The sequence below is a fragment of the Fundulus heteroclitus genome, unplaced genomic scaffold (assembly GCF_011125445.2).
Source record: "Fundulus heteroclitus isolate FHET01 unplaced genomic scaffold, MU-UCD_Fhet_4.1 scaffold_49, whole genome shotgun sequence".
In the NCBI taxonomy this organism is placed as follows: domain Eukaryota; kingdom Metazoa; phylum Chordata; class Actinopteri; order Cyprinodontiformes; family Fundulidae; genus Fundulus; species Fundulus heteroclitus.
In genome coordinates, this window is record NW_023396912.1 from 2,079,433 (window position 1) to 2,101,980 (window position 22,548).

The 22,548-nt window shown below is 41.5% G+C and overlaps 1 protein-coding gene and 1 long non-coding RNA gene across 3 annotated transcripts in view; one reads left to right on the forward strand and one right to left on the reverse strand.

Moving 5' to 3' along the window:
- Positions 1-22,548, reverse strand: part of LOC105923632 — an 869,484-nt gene that overhangs the window by 337,343 nt on the left and 509,593 nt on the right. The window lies entirely within an intron of this gene.
- On the forward strand, positions 2,663-10,486 carry LOC118560834. 2 transcript variants are annotated; one of them, XR_004929620.1, is made up of 3 exons: positions 2,663-2,754; positions 2,860-2,995; positions 9,993-10,486. It is a non-coding gene; the product is annotated as an uncharacterized LOC118560834 (long non-coding RNA). The 2 variants fall into 2 exon arrangements; XR_004929619.1 differs by lacking the exon at positions 9,993-10,486 and adding an exon at positions 3,280-5,260.

Consider the following 22,548-nt stretch of genomic DNA (forward strand, 5'->3'; position numbering starts at 1 on the left):
CCAATCCACTTCAAAAATATTTTTTATTCAAGAATAAAAAAAAAATAACATGTCCTTCTTGTCTAATGTTTAAAGGAAATAAACAAAAGTACTTAGTTTAGGGTTCAAAACTATTTCTGAAATTTCTTCAACCCAAATTATTTTAATTTATGACTTTAATCTTTTTCTAGTGTTTACGTCATTAAGCCATAAATCTGTTTTCAAATACATAAGTTATTGGTTTCTCAATCTACTCGTGTCATTCAATCATAATGTGACACTCTAGTGTTGAATACCTCATTTGTTCTGTAATCCTCAAATTCTGCTATCCTCTTCTTAAAAGTGCCTGTTTCCTAATTAACAGTGCCGGAGGTAATTAATTACTTTGTCATGGGAGGACCCATCGTCTTATTATTCAACACTCTACTAGTTTAACTTCAAAGGTATAAAACAAAATGTTAACTTATCTGATCACTGGGAATTTTCTGTTAATAATTACACTGGACAATTTGATTTTAGCCACTTATATAATTTAATACATTATAGCAACTAGTTGCCATTCTCAATATTTGTTTTACTTTACTTCCAGAATTAATCGAATCGATTGGATTGTGCTAATTCTTGTGGTGGACCTTCAGTCGCTGGGTTTTCACAAACATCAGTGTGCTGCAGCTCTCTTCCATGGCCATTTTTGTCAACGGATGTGGAGACCGCTTCCTTTGCTCAGCCGTGTTTCCTGACGGCCTGAGCGTCCTTCGCTGCTCCATGTCTGAGCAGGCGCTGAGCCAGCGCTCTGGAATCCGGGCAGGATTCCCGCCGATGTAAATTTTGTTCTGGTTCTCCTTGTTGACAAACCTCAGGTTATACCAGTCAGCTGCTTCATTAGGCATTTCTCCTTCAGTGCCATTTCAGCGTGTGCAACCCTTTTCATCAGATCCACCATTTAGAGATTAATAAGTTGATTCCTTAATTTTGCTTATGTTCTATTTTATTCATTACTTCCCCTGCACCGAAATTAAACAATTTTCTGAAGTCATTTTATAATTTTGGATGTTATCACACAAAGTCACAGAGGTTTCCCAATGGCAAAATAATTAATTCACCATCTTAATCTTCACTTTAAGTTATTTTATTTTATTGTTTTTAACAAGAATGACAATTATCACAACCTATTCTTTGGCAACTCTAATTCTATTTAAATTAGACCTTATTAATCACTGTAAATGCTATAATTTCAGCTGTTTCTTACATTAAACTTGTATTTAGTCCCAATGGTGAACCAACCAAAAGAGTACTAATTTAGAAGTACCTTTTGATCACAAGCCTCCTTTTCAGTTTCCCTGTTTAAGTTGTTTTTAATTATCCAGATTTCCCATATTCTTTAAATTTTATGGTTTATTGACTCATAGTGATTCGACAGACGTCAAATATGTTGGGGCCCTGTTTTTTCTAGGGTCGCCCATGTGCAGTCGGGAGTCTCAGCCCCCCCTTCTGCTGCTCTCCTCTCCTTTCTGCAGCTCTCTTCTCAGAGCTCTGCAGCTCCTGGCATTGTGTCAATCCTGGTATTTAGGAGTGGAGAGGCACAACCACTTCCAAAGTCTTTGCATAACCGCAAAGTTCAGTAATATTTACACTTTAATTATCTAAACCATTAACGCAAGTATATGTTACCTTAAATATACCAAAAGTCTAATGGTCATTGTTCTTAAGACATCATTATCACATAATACACAGACATCATTAATGGTTTTCCTCTTTTCCTTCTCTTTTCTTTTCTCCACCCATACTCCTGATACTGACGAAGGCTTATGGATGATGATTCTTTTTAATAAACCTCACAATTGAGTTCCAGCCTGACTGACACCCCAGTATTCCTAAGAATTTAGTACAATCCAATGCATAATCTTAAGGCAATTCGCCAATATTCACTTCAGTCCGGACTTTTGTGAATACTGAGACATCAGGCATTGTGGACAGCTAAAACTTATGACCCTTGTTTACCATAATAAATTCTCGTTTATCCATTATGTCATTGCGTTAATTATGCTTATCAACATTATTATTAAACATACTGCAATAGCCCAGACAAACATCAGATAACTGTTGGTAAACCGCCTTCACAACATAGATTAAACATTTACACAAAATACCCCTAAGCAACACTTAGACAGACGTACACAAACTTTTGTATATTATAGATAATCTTGCCGGCATTTATTCTATTAATTGCTATAAACAGGTTTGCGTTTCTAGTTGCTTGTCAGCAGTTATTTAAAAGCATGCGTGTGTGTGTGTGTCTGCTTTTACACAGCAAGTTTACTCTGCATTACGATTGAAGCAACTGTTAATGCTTAAAGCCAAACATGCAATGTTAATACCTTATCACATGCAGTCCACACATTCAAATAACCCCATACATCACATCACACGTCCAATTAAACATCCATTCTAAGTAGGCTTCAACTCAAACTCAAAATCAGTGATTAATCCAGTGAACCCAAATGACAACAGTAGGGCTATTAATGGGTTAATGTTCTTTGGACAGAGCGAGTTAAATTTGGCAAACGGTAGGGGTTGCCAAGGAGGTAACAAAGGGTTAAGGTTTTTGTAAGATACTGTTACATTTCAACTCTACCCTGTAAGTTTTTTCTTTTTTTTTTTTCTTGGTCATGGGACAGCGGAGCAGACGCAGGCTCTCACTGACAAGTTGGTGGGGGTGAGGTTTCTTGCATTAGTACATTGACGCGTACATGTTTTTCTGTTGGCTACATACAGGTAAAATTATTTATCGTAGTGCTGTTTTAGTGTCTCAAAAGCTATTTTAGCTTCAGTTGTCCATTTTAACACTGCTTTAAACAACTGGTTTCCTGCTTCTTTTAGGAGTTCTCTAAACGATGCTGTTTTCCTGCATAGTTTTCAATCCAGTCTGCATTGAAACCTGTCATTCCCAACAATGTCATCATTTCGCTGACTGTCCGTGGACTTGGAGCTTTGCTAAAACCTTCCAGTTGAGAAGGTGAAATGCTAACTGTTCCTTGAGGTATTTGTCTTCCTAGGTAATCTACCTGTGGTTGACAGTACTGTAGTTTTTGTTTGGAGACCTTGTGTCCTCCCTCTGCTAATCTTTGCAGAACTTTGATTGAGTCCTGATGACAGTCATTTAGTGTGTTTCCGCAGATTAACAAATCGTCCACATTTCGTTAATCCACATTAAGAAAAACAAAAAAATTGAGATGCAATACGGGGTTAATTTCTCTCGCGAAAGCGAGACTAAAATCTTTTTACCTTTTGTTTTTTCAGAGGTCCTTTTGTCTCTCCCCGGGCGGGGGAGAGAGGGAGAGGAGGGGCAACGCTCCGGGAGGAGGGAGTGAAAAGCGTTGTGTGTGTGGCTCTCCTTGCCTGCGTAGAGCTGTATGTGTGGTTCCTCTGCCTGAGGAGAACTTAGTGTGTGTGTGCAAGATTTTCCTTCGGGCGGGGGAGAGAGCTACTTGGCAGTCTTTAACTAACAGGCTAAAAATAACTCAGCCTGCCAGTGGTTCTGCCCCACTGACAGGCAAAAAAGGCAGACGGAGCCGTCTCCTTCCCCAAACAAAAAAGTCTTTCAAATACAAAGTTTAAATACCTGCACCCACATCTTAACAACATAACAGCTTCAAAAAGTATACACACCTTGGTCCACCAAGATTTCCTTACAACATTAAAAGTTTCCAAGCACTTTTTAGCTCATCAACCTAGACAACTTTACCTCTAACAATGGGACTTGAATACAAAAAAACAAACAAAAAAAACAAAACAAAAGCAACCATGCAGTTTCATTCATCCATGGGGTTTAGTCATCCAATAAAGCTCTCATCATTTATAATCACACGTAGACGTCAACAACAATCACACATTCTTAATCATCACCTTTCAACATTCCCACATTCTCACGTTTTCCTTTCACTCTCACTCTCCCGGGAAACTTATTGTTTTTCTTAAAGGTCCAAATGTTCAATGTTCCTGGATTTTAACTGTGCGCACAGAAAATTTAAATCAGGTTTTTATGGGACCCAGAGCAAAAAAAAAAAAAAAAAAAGTTAAAAATAAACATTTATACTTCACGTGCACCAGCAAGGCCTCTTTGCTTCAAATTTGATAGGAGGCTTTAACCTCGTTTGCCTAAACCTGGAGTACTCAACCAAAAACAGACTGCAGTCAACTCTGTTAAGGCCACATTTTCATCGGAGTTCCACGCATGGAATGATCCGAGAACTGCCTTATTCTTCTTCAAGCGCTTACATTAACAGGGCCGCGCCCTAAAGACTCCGACCAACCGAACATTTATAAGATCAATTCTTTCAGAATGATCTCTTTGATTCTAAAAAGTTATGTATATTAGAAAAACTTCAGCAAAGACCCGTACTGGTCCGATTCATTTCTTATACGCCGTCGCTTCTAACGTCATATTTGACGGGACATCCGATAAAAGCGGCTGGGAGTAACCAATCACTTCTTTAAGTTGTCATGTGTGCCCAACTGTGGAGGAAGCCAATATCATTCCAAATCTTTTGATGTTTAAGACAACTTATTTTTCTACGTAGAAAAATACCAAATAGATGTCAAGCCAAAGGAACGACCACTCCCGTCTGTCAATCAATCACAAACAACGCTCTTCCCAAGTCAAATTACACAGGCGGCAGATTCATCGCTAACAAGCAGAGAGAGCAGAAGACAGAGCAGTAAAAAATGTATTTTCACTCACCTCTGTCCTCTCTCCTCCACCCCAGCGCGGAAGGGCCAGTTCCGTGCGGGGGAACCCAAGCCGTCTGTCCGGGAAGGCAAAACTCCCTTTTTTTCCTATCACGTCGGGGTCACCAATTTTGTGGGAGAATTACTTAATTATTAACCTTTTAAAAAGAAAGAAAGACTCAGAGAAAATGGCGTTCCTTTGTCTTAACAACGAGAATTCGTCTTTATTATGCCTAGAAACGTACAAACGGGTTTCAGGAGCGAATTCTGACATTCAAATACAATGGTCGTCATTTTAAAGGATCATAATGTGTGTGCGTTAAACACAAGTGTCTGTGTGTCTCCATTGGTGTGTGTGCGCTACACGCTATTGACGTCAATTGGCAACAGGGCTTAAATTCTGGGAAGTGTTTATCACAAAAAGTACAACAACAGAGCGATTAGTTCCACTACTTGACATATCTTGGAACAGTCCTAGTAAATAACCGATTCCAGATGTTTCCTCTTGCTCCCATCGGCGAGAGCCAGGGAAAAAGGTCAAAATGACCCTAACTCCCATAGAGTCAGTAGGGGAGCTGGCTCCCTGGGTTGGCTTCCCAGTCATTTGCTCCCCATCCCCGGACTCCTCCCTCTGCCTGCTCCATCACGCCGCCACACATGTAGGTCCTGAGGGAGGGGGCGTTACTGGAGGTTGCCACTTTCTGGTGACGCCCCTCTCCCCAATTTTATCATGCATCTTAGAAATTTTCACTTCAAACATTTTTCACATCGCACACTCATATAGGCCATGGTAGGGGGGGTGGGGGGAAGACGTCTGGGGGGGGCTTATGTTGTGTGGGCCTCACCTCGGACGGCTCCCTTAACCTCCTCTCCCACTTAGACATTGAGGGTTCTGGGCAGTCGCCCGGAGGGGGTGCGCTGGCAACAGCTACCTTCCGGAAGGGGGGTGGGCTGTGCCGTGCATCCCCTTCGGCGCTCCCAGTTTTTAAACGCACTTGAGAACAACATGCAACAAGACAACATTTGAGCAGGCGTAGGGAGGATCGGGGTCTTCTGCACACCCCCGTTCTCCGATGGCGGCAAGGAGTCTGGGGCCTGGAGGAGGTGCGGGCCACTGTGTCCGGGGTCTTGGCGGGGGGCTGCGGTGGGTAGTCAGCGGCTTGCCAGGTCTGGGGCTGATGCCTCCGCTCCCCCCAGGAGGGGCGGGGGGCAGGGATGGCAAGGGTAAGGTGGGGGGAGGGAGGGGGTTTATTAGGTATTTAGGGGGAGGGGGGGGCTCTGGCCGGGTGGCTCGTGCGGGTCGTGTTGGCCCGCCCTCTTGGGGGGGCCCGGTCCGGGGGGCGTCTGGTCTGGGGCCGGGGCCGGGGGTCGGGCACAAGCAGTCGTATAGTCGATTTGGGGTGACCCCCCCCCCCCTTTGGTCAGTGTTGGATGTGAGTGTTATGTAAGAATGTGTGTATAGCGTCTTTTTTTTTTTTTCTTTCTCTGTGTGTGGTGAGTGGGGCACAAGGGAGGGATGGGGTGAATGAGTTTTCCTTTTTTTTTTCCAGGTATGGGTGTGGTCCGCTCCCTCTCCCAAGAACATCTCAAGTCTCCGCTAGGTGCGGAGCCCATTCCCCCACGTCCTGCCCTCCTCCACTTCGTTGGCGGGCGTCTTGGCCCCCTGGCGCATTGCTTGGCTTCGGGTTTGGGGCGGGCTCCCGGGTGTGCGCCGGCCCACTCCCGGCGGCCTCTTCGCGGGGCCTGGCTCCCCGGGGGGCGGCCGGGGCCCCCGTTGCGGGGGCGGGGCGCCCCTGGGGCCTCTGGCCCTCAGGGCCCATGGCCGGGACCACTTCAGCGGGGCTAGCTGCCGGCGGAGCCCACGGGCTCGTCTCCGCGGCTCTTGAGGGCGTCGGCATTGCGGTGGCTGGGGGATTTCCTCGGGGTCGTCTCTGCTCCTTCCTTGGGGGGGGTTGCAGATATCCTGTGTCGGCCCCTCCTGGGCGACCTGCTTTAGGGACCCCTTTGGGAGTCCGGGGTTACGGGTCCCCTGACGCCTGCCTCTGTGCTCGGGGAAGGTGGGTCTTCGGTTCTCCACAATCACTATCAAGCTATTTCTGGATAATCTTCACATAAACTAGTGCACTTTCACATCTCCCACAGGTGCTGGGTCCCAGGTATTAAGTGTTCACTTATATACAGTAATCTTATAATTTATTTATTTATTTATCTATGTTCTTTCACTTTCTTTTTTCAAATATCACATTACACATGTCAGCTTACATAATAATATATATGATTTAGCAATGGCATCTAGGTGTTATTCGAGTGTATCTGTTGCTTTATGTCTGTTGGTTGTGCTGTTCTTTTTGTGTCTCTTTCCAGGTGATGGAGCAGACAAAGAAAGTTTTATCATTCTCTCCCTTTTATCTCCTCTTTCTTTCACCTCTACTCTTTTTTTTCTTTTCTTTCACTTTTTGTTCTTCCTTTACTCTCCCATTGTCATGTCCATATAATTAGAAATTCTCCTTGCAGGAATCATAATAAAGCTATTTACAAGCATAAATCAAGTGGAGCACTATGGCGAAAGCCGTTTGCTCCACTTGTAAAAGCAAAATCTGTCGAGCTCTATCTGGCATTGAGACATCAATTCCTATTGCCATATTGCTAGACAGGACACTGGAAAAAAAAAAAAAAAAAAAACGCACGATATGAATGTCAAATTCACTTTCAGACAATAAAAACACTGCTGATTATCATTAATCTATGGCTTTGTTAATCTGTATAGATCTATATCATCATTGGAGAATCAGGCTGAGTTTCATCAAGCCTATATGTTCTGACATTTTCCTCATTGCTTTAACGCATGAAGTACACAGCAGGGCTTCACGCTGCATGTTTTCGCTGATCAAGCTGCTGATGTTTCCCTCTTTTCAGCTCCACGCACTTCTAGCCTGTTACAGTTTATAACTATCATCAGGTTATAATGGTTTCTCATCTCAGTCTCTGTCCTTACCAGATAAATCTTCTCTATGGCGCAGGTTTGAGTTTGAAGTTGTTCTCTGAATTGATGAGTATAGGTGCAGCTTTTCAAGCTTATGCTTCACTAGTTAGACTTAGACTTAGACTTTCTTTATTGTCATTTTGTATGCACAGAGTGCATACAGAACAAGATTTCGTTTTCACACAGCTCAGAAAGATTGCAGTAACTCTACAGGATACCTTGCAGTGAATTACAGTACAGGATAAAATAAATGCAGTGATAAATCGCAGTCAGTTACAGGATAAGTTCAATTTGACTTCCGGATAAAGTGCAGCAGTGAACAGTAGGCAGTTGAAATGTAAACAATGTAAACAAATATGCAGTAAGGTGCAGCAGTGATTTTACAGTAGACAGTTTCATTGTAAACAGTTTTTCAGTACGTTTCCGGATAAAGTGCAGCAGCGATATTGCAGGATACGATACCAATGTGCAAATGTGCAAATCAGCGAGTTGAGTGTGGTACACAGTCCGTTTTTATACTTCAGCAGTTCAACAGTCTGATGGCAGCAGGGAAAAAGCTTTTGCAGAACCTAGCGGACCTGCAGCGGATGCTGCGGAACCTCTTCCCAGAGGGCAGCAGAGAGAACAGTCCATTGTGGGGGTGTGAGGGGTCCCTGATGATGTTACGGGCTCGGGACACAAAGCGCTGAGATGAAATGTCTTTTATGGAGGGGAGAGGTGCCCCGATGATCCATTCTGCTGTCCTCACCACTCTCCTCACGTTCTTCCAGTCGGAGGCATTGCAGCCTCCACACCACACAGAGAGACAGCTGGTCAGAATACTCTCTATGGTGCTTCTGTAGAAGGTCGTGAGGATGGGCGGTGGCAGGTGGGCTGTCCTCATCCTCCGCAGAAAGTACAGTCGCTTCTGTGCCCTCTTCACCAGTGACATGGTGTTCACAGACCAGCTGAGGTTATCAGTGATGTGCACCCCCAGGAACTTGGTGCTACTGACCACCTCCACAGCTGAGTTGTTGATGAGCAGTGGAGCGTGGTGAGGCCGGTTTTTCCTGAAATCGACGATGATCTCCTTCGTCTTCTCCACGTTCAGGACCAGGCTGTTGTCTCTGCACCAGTCCACCAGCTGCTCCACCTCCTCTCTGTAGTCCCGGTCATTGTCGTCTCTGATCAGGCCCACCACCGTTGTGTCGTCTGCAAACTTCACGATGTGATTGGTGGTGAACCTGGGGACGCAGTCGTGTGTCATCAGGGTGAACAGCAGGGGGCTCAGGACGCAGCCCTGAGGGGAGCCCGTGCTGAGGGTGATGACATCAGAGGTGTTCAGACCGACCAGGACTGACTGAGGTCTGTTGGTGAGGAAGTCTAGCAGCCAGTTGCGAAGGTGTGTGTTGAAGCCCAGATGTTCCAGTTTTCCCACCAGATGTTGTGGGATGATGGTGTTGAACGCTGAACTGAAGTCCAGGAACAGCATCCGCACGTGCGTGTTCTTCTCCTCCAGGTGTGCCAGGCTCAGGTGAAGAGCAGAGGAGATGGCGTCCTCAGTGGAGCGTTCTTAATGACGGTTGAAAAAAAAACACTGTTTTGATAACGTCTGTTATCAGCATAATTTATACCACCTCACCAGATTGAGGCAGCAAGATAAACGGATTTTACCCCCATTTGTGCACTGCACGCGAGGAATAAACTGTGGAAAAATGCATAAATAAAAATTGCAAAGGGCTCCTTTAGCGGGAAGAGGAGGAATGATGGGTCTGACCTGCAGCCCTTATGTTACAAGTCCCTTAGTGCACACCTAACAACTCACAGCACATATGGTTCAGAAACTTTTCGGAATGAACAGACTCAGTGGTGTTTTACATTGCATCTGGTTAATGGATCTGTTTCATGATCCAACAAGCAGCCATGACTGGTTCTGAATGGAGGCTTTATCTGGTAGTCACTCTCCCCCATTCACATACATAAATGTCTTTGTGACGTTTATCATCAGACAAACAATAATGCAGACAGCATCAAACTGTTAAGAGTAATTTAGAGAGATGAGTTAACTTACATGTCATGTGTTTGGACTGTAAGTACCAGCAGATAATTCATGGTTGCACAGGAAGAACATGCAACCTCCATACAGAAATATCCCAGCTCGAGATCCTTAATTATTTAAATAATGTTTTTTTTTTCCAATGAATTGTTATTTTTATATCATCTAACAGCTCACCTAATTTTTGTGATGAAATTAACAATTGTTCTTAATTTTATTGTAGTACATTTTTCTTCCATTGTAATATTCTTTTAATTGTCTGTTTAGGATTCCCACCAGACCCAGACGTTGTCTACTCTTCACTGAGGTAGTCCTCCAATTCCAGCAGAAACCTCCAGCTGTCAGCTCATTCACAGCCTACTTCTGAAGATCTGTTTCTGGTGAAAATGTGATTATTTCTTTATAAATCTCATCAAGATGCAAACAAAGGTGTCCTAAATGAATTTCATTGTTTCCCTGTCAGTGTTCTGTCTGATGTTCTCAGTAGCTTCACTGTTTTACTCCTATAACCTCCACAGCACAGTGGTTCCTCTGTAACTTCAACATGTTCTCACCTGCGGTTCATTAGCTTGTTTTTAACAGAAAAGACATGTTGTTCCTGTTTGTTTGTGGCTGGCTGATGGAAACTATTTTTCAGAACAGCTCACAGTGCAAATTAAACCAAAACCGCAGAATCAAACTCTTAAAAGCTGCAGAAAAAAACAAACCAGTGTGTTAAACCAAACCTTTTTTGCTTGTTCTTAAGTTTTTCTTTGGTACTGGAGGTAATGTATAAACCTAACTTCAGGTTTTGTACATTCATAAAATAAACATTGGAAATGTTTTATTGCCTTTATATTCTTTATTTTTTATGTATAATTTATTTCAGTAAAGTTTAATTGAGTCCAACTGAACCTACTGGTTCCTTGATTCTTTCTCATCAGAGCTTCCTGATGGATCACAGCTCAGCCAACAGTGGGTTTTTACCCCCTGATGAAATCTGCAGCTTGTCTCCAGTGCGCCTTATTACTGTTTATACGCTCAAAAATCAGTTAAAATGTGTAATTGCGACTTTGGTTTGCAATGAAGCCGCTCCGCTCAATGGATGTTCAGAACATTACGGTACACTGTGTCACTACCTGTTAGGACCCAATGTCCTAACAGGCAATGTCCTTTTAGGACATTGCCTGACTGTAATGTATAAACTCAAAGTGCACTCATGTAAATGCCCCCATATACTTGGCCGTAGTTCACTCTGTGGAGGTCTGCCCATACTCGAGGCGTACTCAAGGCAGACTTTGTGCAGTCTCCCACATTTGAGTACATGCAGAGCTCAATTTTTACAGCTGCGTATGCGGTATCACACAATAAACTACTCACAGACAAGAAGTCTTTACATCATACTGTTTTATAAGTGACACTGAGCTATACACTGAGCTGCTCCTAGCAGGCGGTCTGCAGGATGCAGCATCAGTCTCTCTCTGTTCTCACTGACAGGTGGGAGCCTGCTGGAAAAGAAACGGCTCATGGTGCTCAGCTAGCTAATCAAACATTTTACCATCCATTCCACCGATTTGTCTCTCTGGCAGAAAGTCTGGGAATTGTAGGAATTTGCAATAAGAAATGTATGCAAGAGTACGCTGGACTATGAAGGGTAAAACGTCCATGGAGAGTCAGTGAGGAGTCCACCAAGCTCACAGTAAGCACTTAGTACGCTGAGTATGTGGGAGCCTTAAGGCAGCCTGCGCCCAGGCACACAGATACGTTAATCCACTATGTGCCTTATGATCCAGTGTGCCTTATGGTCGTAAAAATATGGTAAATAAACTTTTAAATAAAATAGAGCTTGCTAAAAAGATCTTTATTAATAATTATATTTTGTCATGTTTCAGAACTACATGCAATGGTAAAAAATATGAAATAAAATTGCTTTAAATGTTTTTTTGCTTTTTTTATCTGAAAAGTGCTGCCTGCATTTGTGTTCAGTCTAAAATCCAGTCCCAACAACTGCCATTTAATTTTTCTCTTGTCGACATGTAATTCCATCTGAGTAAAACTGCAGCTGTTCATGTTCTGGCCTTACAGGTTTGTTAGAAAGCAAACAGAACCTTGAAGAACATAGAATCGGGTCGATCATGAACAACAAGGTTTGTGGTCATAACAACATGAGAAAGGGTTTTTCGTGTCTCGCCTGATGAAGAAACGAAGAACCTTTAAAGTTGCCTCTTACAACCAGACCTATGTTTCTAATTATTGGATCTCAAAATGGCTTCCCGCTCTTGTAAAATACAGCAAACATTTCCCACTTTAATTAACCTGGTTTCATGTAGCTAGTATCATATCACACATATAAACACATATTTTTTGTTAGGAACAGAACCAGAGGACCCAGTCAAGCAGAGAATGCTTTAAGACACTTTATTTAAAAGGACAGGCAATCAGGATGACAGGCAGAATAACAAAGGGTAATCAGAGTCAGGAAGTCAAAAACAGTCCAAAGTCAAACCAGGTGATCAGATGAGCGGCTTATAGCCTGCTGTTAGAACGAGTCGCTTTGAAGCCACCAGCCGCCATATTGGTACTCCCTATTTTCCCCCAGTTACTAGGGAATTTGTGCGTTACAGCATTGAATAACGAGGATTTTCTCATGTTCAGGGGGGGCTTAAAACTTTTAAAATGTCAAATGCCATATGCTTTTATATTATGTTCTAAAACTATCAAGTAATGAGAAAGTCATGTGCTGAAATATTTTGCATTTTATTTATTTAAATATATATATATATATAAACATTTATAAATATATAAATAACAATATACAATATTTACACATATTTACATATATGTATACATATATTTACATATATGTATACATATACACATACTTATATATATATATTTAACATGAATAACGTGTAAAATATTTTAGCACCTAATTTCCTAGTAGTTAATAGTGTTAGTACATCCACTGACTGTAGAATTATCTATGAAACGTTTTACCACAGCCAGAAAACTGCTTGTTGTTGCAACCAAATTCTATGGGATTCTGTAAGAGTAGGGAGTAGCAAGATGGCGGCCAGTGACTTCAGTTTTTCAGCAAAATCAGCACTCCAGTGTATAATATAGCTCAGTGATCGCTATGGGAAAGTCACGTGACCAATACAGGAACTGTTTTGAACTGACTCTGACGCGCCCAACTGTGTTCCCTCTAAACTGCGCACATGGTGGTGTACCACCACGGTCCCGCTCTGTGAGTGCCAGGTGCTGATCGGAGCGCACCACTGATTGATGGATTGGGCAGACGCCTTTATGGTTGGGCAGGTTGAGCTGTGCGTCTTTTTTCTGAGCCTTGTTTCAGAAAAAATAGCTGATCTAAACTGAGTAGAAAGCTGCTACTCTGAGTAGTTCTACATCACTCTGTCATACTGAGTGTTTCCGGTTTCAGAACAGATGGTATCAGTCAGGTAACTAAACAGCGTTTGATCCACCATGAGTTGAACGTGAGCATGAGCATGAAAAAAAGCCTGATCACAGGAACCCAAATAACGTGATTCACCATGGCAACAACAGGAAATAAGCTTGGAAGTGTGCATGTCCTGCGAGTAGAATTAGAAATATTTAAAGAAGGCATATGGACAATATTAAATGTCGCTGCTACTGAAAACCGTAAGACAGAATTGTTGAAAAAGTCAATGCATGCGCAATATGAAAGTTATGTGATGGAGAATTAAAGCTGTTTTCTCCCACTTCACTCGTTTAACACAAAAGGGGGAGGATGTGGGGGGGTTGCATTGATTACTAAAGGCATTGAAAGGACATGGCAGCAAATCATGATGAAGTACAGTAGAACCAGGTAAGGTTAAGTTAGAAGTTTTCTTATGTTTAACAATACTCAACTCAAGCATTAATTGGCTATATTAAACATATGCAATTAATGATGGGATGGTGTGTGTTATTGAAATAATCTTTTTGACAATGTTCACCCATCCTTCTAAAAATTAGTTGACACTGATTGTCTTATAGGTGTTTAATTTGTGTCAACCTCACTTTATATTAACTACATAGGCTATAAGGAATGGAAAATTAGAGCTGGAAGTGCCAAAATTTTAATTATTGCTTTCATTCTGCGTAGTTATTATATTAATCTTGTGGGTCTCTGACTATGGAACACCTTTAAACTGTAACTGAGTAACATTTCTGACAGCGTGACATACAGCTGCCTCTGAGAGATTTTCTGTGTCTCCTACGTTGTTAAAAAGCTGCAGTTGGCATAAAAACGAAGAGCAGCACAAAGAAATTGTTCAGAACTGAGTGTGTTCCCTCGTTGTGTTAGAAAAGCAATGTGTGGCTGACAATGTTGAAAAAAAATCTGACAACCGCAAATGAGCCCCAGCCAGGACCATCTTCACAAAAGCTGTCTGCCCCTACTTCAGGCATGTTATTGAGCAGTTTGTTGTTTATAAGTCATGTACTAAAATATCAATTTGTCTTTTTACATAACATTTGGCAACATCTTGACATCAAAGTGGGCAGGCAGACCCAAAATGCCACAACTGATGCCATCCAGGAGGTGCAGAGATATTGACTGGTTAGTGACTCCACACTTAGTGGAGTGTGAAAAAGACACCAAGCCTACCTCCGCCTGCTCAAATGTGTTGTTGTCTGTTGTTCTCTATAGCATTTTAAACTAGGAGAGCATAGCCCATCCTCCCTTCCGGAAGGCAGCCGGCACCAGCACCCGCACCCCCCACTCTATAATTGACTGATGCTAGGAATTTTTTTTTTTGCTTTTCCTATTCATGAGTATGGGTTTCTTTAGCGATAAATAGGGCCTTGCAAACTGTTTTTTTCCCCGAAGCGCTATCATACAACTTATTCAGCAAGCAAACTGAGAAGGATGGTAAAATATTACATCTCAGACATTTTGACAAGTCTTCACATATCTGATGCCAAACCTCTAAGCAGATGTACATAACCATAGTGCATGAATATTATTTATTATTGCCTTGCACTGTGAGATGATATTAGACGATGCAAAACTATGGAGGTATATTTCAATCACGAGTAGTTGTGCATTATAACTGTTAATTTGAAGTCACAGTAAGAAAGTCTATAATTTGTAATTGTAGATTTTTTCTATCTTTCACAATTATAACAAAAAACTACAACTTTTTAGACTGTTAAATTGTTGGAAAACAATTGGTGCAAAACTATTTGTGCATTGTAACTGTGTATAATGATTGTATGTGGAGAACATGATATTCAAGCCGACAGTGTAGCATTTTAAAAGCTTTCTTTTCAAACAGAGGCAGATGACTAACTAATGCTGGTAGAAACAGGAAGATGACAAGATGAGAAAACTGACGAAGTGATGCAGACAAAGACAGACTTGACCACAAACAACCCATGTGTCCCCAGCATGGTGTTAAGAAGAGTCCGTACGTCAATAACGCAAAAAGCCGTCAGGCCATTCAGAGCACATGGCAGACATCAGTCTATACGCGCATAAGTGGTCTGCTCAAGGTTCTCAGGCAACTGCTCCTTCGTTGCAAAAAGAAAAAGAAAAAAATTATAGTTCTCTGGTGTATTTCTTCCAAACTTCTTAAGTCCTTTTCTTGTTCCTCTGCTCAAACAAAACAATTTAGTTGGATGGTAATGACTGTTCAGTCCTGGCTTGGGCAATAAGCATTTTATTCCCAGTAAAATGCTCTGTGAAGATGGTTGATCGACACCAGGCCTTGTTTACTGTTGAGGAACAGAAACAAGGTGTAATTAGTGTTCTTATCAAAACACTTCAAACGCTTTCACATCCAGATATTTCCGCTCACAATTATCTTGCTCTTAGCTTAACTTCCTGCACTATAATATTAGATCTTGCATTGGTCCTATATTAAAGGAGAAATCTTAAAGTTCAACTTTATCCACATAACCATTTCTCTGTAATTCTTAACCAAATCTCTCCCATGTGTGTCTCATCTTTTTTTTTTCTCTCCTTCTTATCCATTTATTCATGTTTTTATGTATGTATTTATTGGACCATGAGTCCGGAATAAAGTTTATCTATCTATCTATCTATCTATCTATCTATCTATCTATCTATCTATCTATCTATCTATCTATCTATCTATCTATCTATCTATCTATCATCTCACAATGTCTGACAGTTGAAAGTTCTCTGCAACATAATTTTATCATTTTATTAGTTCCATTGCTACTGTGTCAAGGTTCATCTCACCTCATTTAATACACACAAGTCTCAACAAAGAATTATATTATAACCTTTCAGAAACTTCTTGTTGAACCAGCTGTAAAATATTTCACATTTTTCTGAAAAACCCAAACAGAAAACCCTTAAGTTTGTAAAAAAAAAAAAAACGCTCCACCATGTAGATTTCCAGAATCTTGTTGTGATGTTAATCAGAAGGATCCCTATGTATCTTTTGTCTTATTTTGAAAAGCTCAGCTGAGAAAAAGGAAGTGTGTGCATTCCCCAAGTGCACATAAAGTTGTAATTGGCTGCTATTCAGGAAGTGCGTGTAGCCCAGGGCGGAGACAGGGCGTCTTGGGTCTTCCCCTGGGTCTCCTCTGGTGGGACGTACCCAGAACACCTCACCAGGGAGGCGTCCAGGAGGCATCCTAACCAGATGCCCGAGCCCTCTCAATTGGCTCCTCTTGATGTGGAGGAGCAGCAGCTCTACTCTGAGTCTTCCCCGGATGACTAAGCTCCTCACCCTATCTCTAAGGGAGTGCCCAGACACACTACGGAGAAAACTCATTTCGGCCGCTTGTATCCGGGACCTCGTTCTTTCGGTCATGACCCAAAGCTCGTGACCATAGATGTGGGAACACGACGTCGTCTCCTTGGTCCAACCTGGTTCCAAGTTCCTGGGCCATCGAAATACTCCACCACCTGTGACAAATCTTTGACATTTTCAAACCACAGCAGCTTGTCCTGTGTGTCTCACACCCCTCTGTCTGCGAAATGTCTCTCGTTGTAAGCCCAGAATTTCAGATCTTCTCCTATTAAGTGTCCCGCTTTTGAAACGATTTACCCCAAGGTGCATATTACTGAACCATCGTATTTAAATGTTCTTTCTTTAAAAGTCCAACAGTGTGTTCTTTGTGTGTTTCCTGAATGCCAACCTGTCCATGTCATGTTTGTGAAACCTTGTAGTTGGAATCCATCACCTGTAAAGCAAAGCAGTCATGCATAGTCCTGTTCAAGATGTTCTTAGCACAGCAGGAGTTTCACTGTCGGGTGCCATTGCAGCTCTGATGTTCCTCAGAGCCAACCTTCATTTATTGATGTAATTTTCAAGCTGTTATCCTTCTATCATCCCATCTTATCCAGGAGTTGCTTCTGCTGTACTGACCAGATTCCAAATGTCCAACTAATTTAATTGGCCTCATTTCTTTTCTTTATGTAAGCAAGAGTATAATCATTAAATGATCTTGGTCTAACAGACCTCTAGGTCAATAGTTGACTAAACTGTGTTCATGTGTTTTTCCCCTCTGGATGTTTTAACATCTAGTTAAAGAACAACTATTGTGCTATTTTGTGTTCGAACGGAAAGATGTTAAGTCTCCTTAAATCTTTTTAGGTAACTGCGTACAATTCCAAACTATTTTCACTGGTGCTTTAATCCCTAATTTACCCATGTTATTTAGTAGAATAAGTCATTATTCTAATCTTGCAGTTTTATCCATTTGAGTCCTTAACCTTTGTGGTGCTTTATTGATATCTGCTGGAGTGGCAGGTTTTGCAGATATCCCAATTTTTTGGTTCTTAGCTGCACCTCTACTTACACCCAAGATACCCAGTAAATGTAGTGTTTGCAATATCCCTTTTGCCACGATAGGTAAAGGATCAGAGTTTAATCTGCTTATAACGAAAAATTAATTTGTTCACTCGTTCATTCATTGATTCGTTTATCCTATTAACTGTTGCTGTAATGTCTACTTCAACTTTTACACCCACTAGCTTTTTTCTTGTTCATAATTATCGCTCATTGATGTAAATTTACCTTTCCCATATGGTCTGAATTACATAATTTTTTTCTTACCAACCTTCCTTTAACGTTTAAAGGAGAAATCTGGTCAAAATCAGAATTCAAACTGCTGAAAGTACTTTAATTTTAAAATTATTACATACTGTTCAGTAAATGATAGGCTTTTTTAATTAAGAGTAATTTTCATTTGAAGGTCCTTTTATGGGGGCAGCCATCTTGGTGAAGAACAGTACTGCCACCTCCCGGTTTGTGACATCAGGTCGATGTATTGGCTGTAGAGCAAGTCCCAATGTCCTATCTGTCCCCTTGTAGATAAAAATCCGTTTTCATGCCAAAATATTTTTTAACTTTTTAAACAAACATAGACATGGTATTAAGCATTTAAATTTAAAATAATACTAATTTTACATTTTAGAGACATAAAAATACAACAAATAAGCATTAAAATACGGTTTATGGGTTGGGTTCTACAATGTTATCAATGTATAAATGTATAAAACTCATCTTTAGAACCAATCTCTGCTCCAAATGGTGATCTGCACCGCCTAATCTACTTTTTAGCAGTTATCATCAGTTATTGCAACCGTAAACTGCAGAAAATACAGGCAGAGCTGCTACTTCTGAGTTTACTCTGCTCCTGTCAGGATGAGCTGCAGTGCGTTATGAGGTGGGGAGATATTTCAACGTCACTTAGTTTAGACCCCAAACATGCCACTTTACTTTCAGAAACAAGCCCAAAAAAAAAAAAAACTCATGAAATTTACAAGCGACTTTAGAAAATTATAAGACCAAAGTAGCATAAAATTAATGGGCTTTGCAACAGTGAGCATCCTTTCTGAGTGTGTTGTATCCCTCTGCCGCTCTGATCGGTTAAACAAATGTACCGGCAAATTCTACATTATAAGAAAGAAAAACCTACCGAAAAGTCTTGCTGTCATGTCATCTTGAAGACATTCTTCTTCAAAATGTTAGTAACAGATGACGTGTTTTCTCTCTGGCCAGAAGTTCGATGGCAAGTCCTCTCTCTTTAAGTAGGTAATCCAACAAAAGAACCAGGTGGATCATGAATCGGTAAGGTGAAAAAACAAATGTCTTAACCTTACCCGATGTATTGTTACATCCAACGGCCATCCACGTGGGCATTGTTGCTTCAACAATAGCTCTCGCGAATTTCAATAGTGAAGTCCTCTCGAAATCGAAATAATTGTTGTTGATTTCAGCTGTGTAAAACAGTTTCTATTTAATTAGCTTGTAGAGCGCAGTGCCTTACAGCACAAAGATGTCACAGGATGTGATGTCCACTGAGCTATATAATACACTGGAGTGCGGGATGTTGCCGAAAAACTGAAGTCGCTGGCCGCCATCTTGCTACTCCCTACTGTCACAGAATCCCATAGGATTTGGTTGCAACAACAAGCAGTTTTCTGGCTGTGTAAAAATGTTTCATAGGTAATGCTACAGTCAGTGGATATACTAACACTATCAACTACTAGGAAATTAGGTGCTGAAATATTTTACATGTTATTCATATTAAATATATATATATATATAAGTATGTGTATATGTATATATGTATATATGTATACATATATGTAAATATATGTTTTTGTATATTGTTATTTATGTATTTATAAATGTTATATATGTATTTTTAAATGAATAAAATGCAAAATATTTCAGCACATGACTTTCTTAGTACTTGATAGTTTTAGAACATAACATAAAAGTATATGGCATTTGATATCTTAAAAGTTGTGAACATGAGAAAATCATCGTTATTCGATGCTGTAGCGCACATATTCCCTAGTTACTAGGGGAAAATAGGGAGTACCAATATGGCGGCTGGTGGCTTCAAAGCGACTCGTTCTAACAGCGGGCTATTAGCACTCCAGTGTATTATATAGCTCAGTGGTGATGTCAGGTGGCCCCTTTTGCCCAAATATGGGCAATAACGGCTGCCCCCATACACAGTGATTGAGATGACAATTAATGCGTTTATTTTCTTATTGATTAATGCTAAATTCATTAAATCACCATGGACGTATTAGTTTTAAGTATAGCTAATGATCCAACTGATTTTCATATGTTGACCGGACTTTCCCTTTAAAAGGCCCCTCTATGTATCCCACTTGTTGCTTTAATTATCAATATTCATACATTGTCGAATCTGGTTATTTTTAGCATAAGGGGAGTTGTGGCCGAGTGGTTAGAGCAGCGCGCTTGCACTCAGAGAAGGATGCGAGTACCTGGTCCGATCCCCGGTCCCGACACTCTGGGTCCCTGAGCAAGACCCTTAACCCCTGACTGCTCCCCAGGCGCCGCACAGTGGCAGCCCACTGCTCCCCAAGGGGATGGGTTAAGATGCAGAGATGAATTTCTCCATTGTGAGATCAATAAAGTTCAATTATTATTATTATTATTATTATAATTTAAGTTGCTCTATGCTTTCATCACATAAATTAACATTTTGGTGCAAAATGATTTTCTTTTAGCGGCGTCCCCTATTTCTTCTCAGGCGCGTTAGATTTTGCTAAGCTTATTGTATCCTAAAGGTGCCTCTTTGAATTTTATTTAAACCCTTTGTGGGGTTTATAATTCCAAATTTCGAAATTTAACAAGCCCCAACACATTTTTATATATATATATATATATATATATATATATATATATATATATTACATTTTTTAAATAAAAACTTTTTTAGAAAAGTAAAAAAAGTAAAAACAATCCCTCATATTAGGTAACCTGACAACAGCCAGATGCATGTATCGCTCCGCCTAGCTTCACTCACATACATCTGGGACATCGCTCATTGAAAGTGATTTCCCCAACCAAATTTTTGGTCTGGCCAATCAGGACGCAGGGCGGGTGTTTCATGGATGTGACGTAGTGGAGAAGCCACCGTGAGATTCCAACAACAATGGCGGCTCGCATAGAGGAAGCAAGCGTTAGCATTGATGCTGCTATTTCTTCCGTGTTGTCCAATCTATCTGATATTGTTTCATTAAAAGAACATCAGAGAATGGCTCTGAAGGCTTTTGTTGGTGGAAACAATGTTTTCGCCCTTCTCCCGACCGGATTTGGCAAGTTTTGTTTTCCGGGGCGCGGACGCGCAACGCGGACGCGCCCTGGAGCGGTTAGCGGTTAGCGCGAACCATATTGGGAGGCCTTTAGTCCTCGACGCGGTCGGCCCGGGATCCACTCCGACCTGCGGCGCTTTGCCGCCTGTCTTCCCCCCTCTTCCTGTCAGCTCACTGTCAATAAAATGCGTGCCACTACAGTGTTTCCCGCAGGAATTTGCTTATGCGAGGCGGACCGACTCGCGGAGCGGAGGGGGGGGGAGGTGGACGACACGTTTTCCGCGGCCGCCTCGCCAAGATAGCGCTGCGGGAAACCCTGCACTAGAGCCGCAAACACTGATGAGACGCGTCGGTCTCATCAGCGTCACGGGTTAGCTTCGGTGTGAGTGGTTGAAATAGCACGTCGATAAAGATGACAGACAAGTGGCTTATCCAATCATATGCAAGGAGTTTTGATAAGGCCCAGCCTTCAGTAAAGGCAATTCCTATGGCGGTGTCCCAGATGTATGTGAGTGGAGCTAGGTGGAGCGAGACATGCAGCTGGCTGTTGTCAGGTTACATATTAGGAGCTTCAATCATCTTTTTGATCGAGCCAGAACCTCTTGCCTTAATGCGTTTGACCTTCTTATAGCATACTAATAACAGATATGACTTAAAACAATTAACATCCTAGGGGTTTAATAACAGGGCTTTGAACCGGTTCAAGGAACGAAAACGAAAACCGGGAACTTTTTGTATTTTACAGGGAACAGAAATGAAACCGGAAACGTTATTATTTTTTATGTTCTGGAACTGGAACACTTATTTAAGAATAATGGTAACCGGTTAATACCGGTTTTATTTCGTTCCTCAAAGTTTTCGATGCCCAATTATCTAAAAAAAAAAAGTAATTATTTTCCTGCGCACGTTACGTGACGGCTGAGGTTTACTTCCTGTGTGACATCACATCACACATTCGCTGACTGAATGGAGAGAGAGCGGTCTCCAGTAGAGCTACACATCTTAAATAAGAGGAAAATTACGATCCATCGTTAAGTAAAACGCTCATTCCAAACACAATATCAATATCAATCAATCTCAATGCCTCATCAGCAGCAGCGCATACCTTGCATTCACAACCAAAGGATCAAACACAAGCTTACCGGCTGTCTGTTCATTTCTTTGCTTCCTTGACACAAACCTCGCACAGCTCTTTTTTCCTGCCCGAGTAGGATGGCAAACTTTATATTTTTCACTGCAGACCTTCTGCTCAAGCCAGGAAGTGTCTCATCTTGTTGTGATTGATTTCACCTGGTAAGCTGCGCGCTCACGCTCAAACAGCTGACGTGAAGAGGGGCGTTCACCGCAACACTCAGAATGGTCCCGGTGTCTGTCACTTCTCTGTAGCAGCAGCAGGGCAGCGTGTCAAACGGCTGACATAAAGGGGCATTCGCCGCAACACTAGTTATATTTGTCAAATCCACGTTAATGATGGACTAGCGAACATTTGGCTAAATGTCGCCAACACCTCTGTTTGCCTAATGCACAGATAGCTAGCTATTCTATAGCATTGAACAGCTGACAGGAACGAAATTACCCTTCCGGGAACAGTATTTTTTTGTTCTAACCGGTTCGGGAACGTCAATTTATTGGTGGAACTCATAACCGGAAACATTATAATTCCGTTTCTGTTCGGAACGAACCGATTGGGGAAAAAAATCGGTTCAAAGCCCTGTTTAATAATAATAACCTTGATTGGTTTTAATCTTAAAGTTTTCT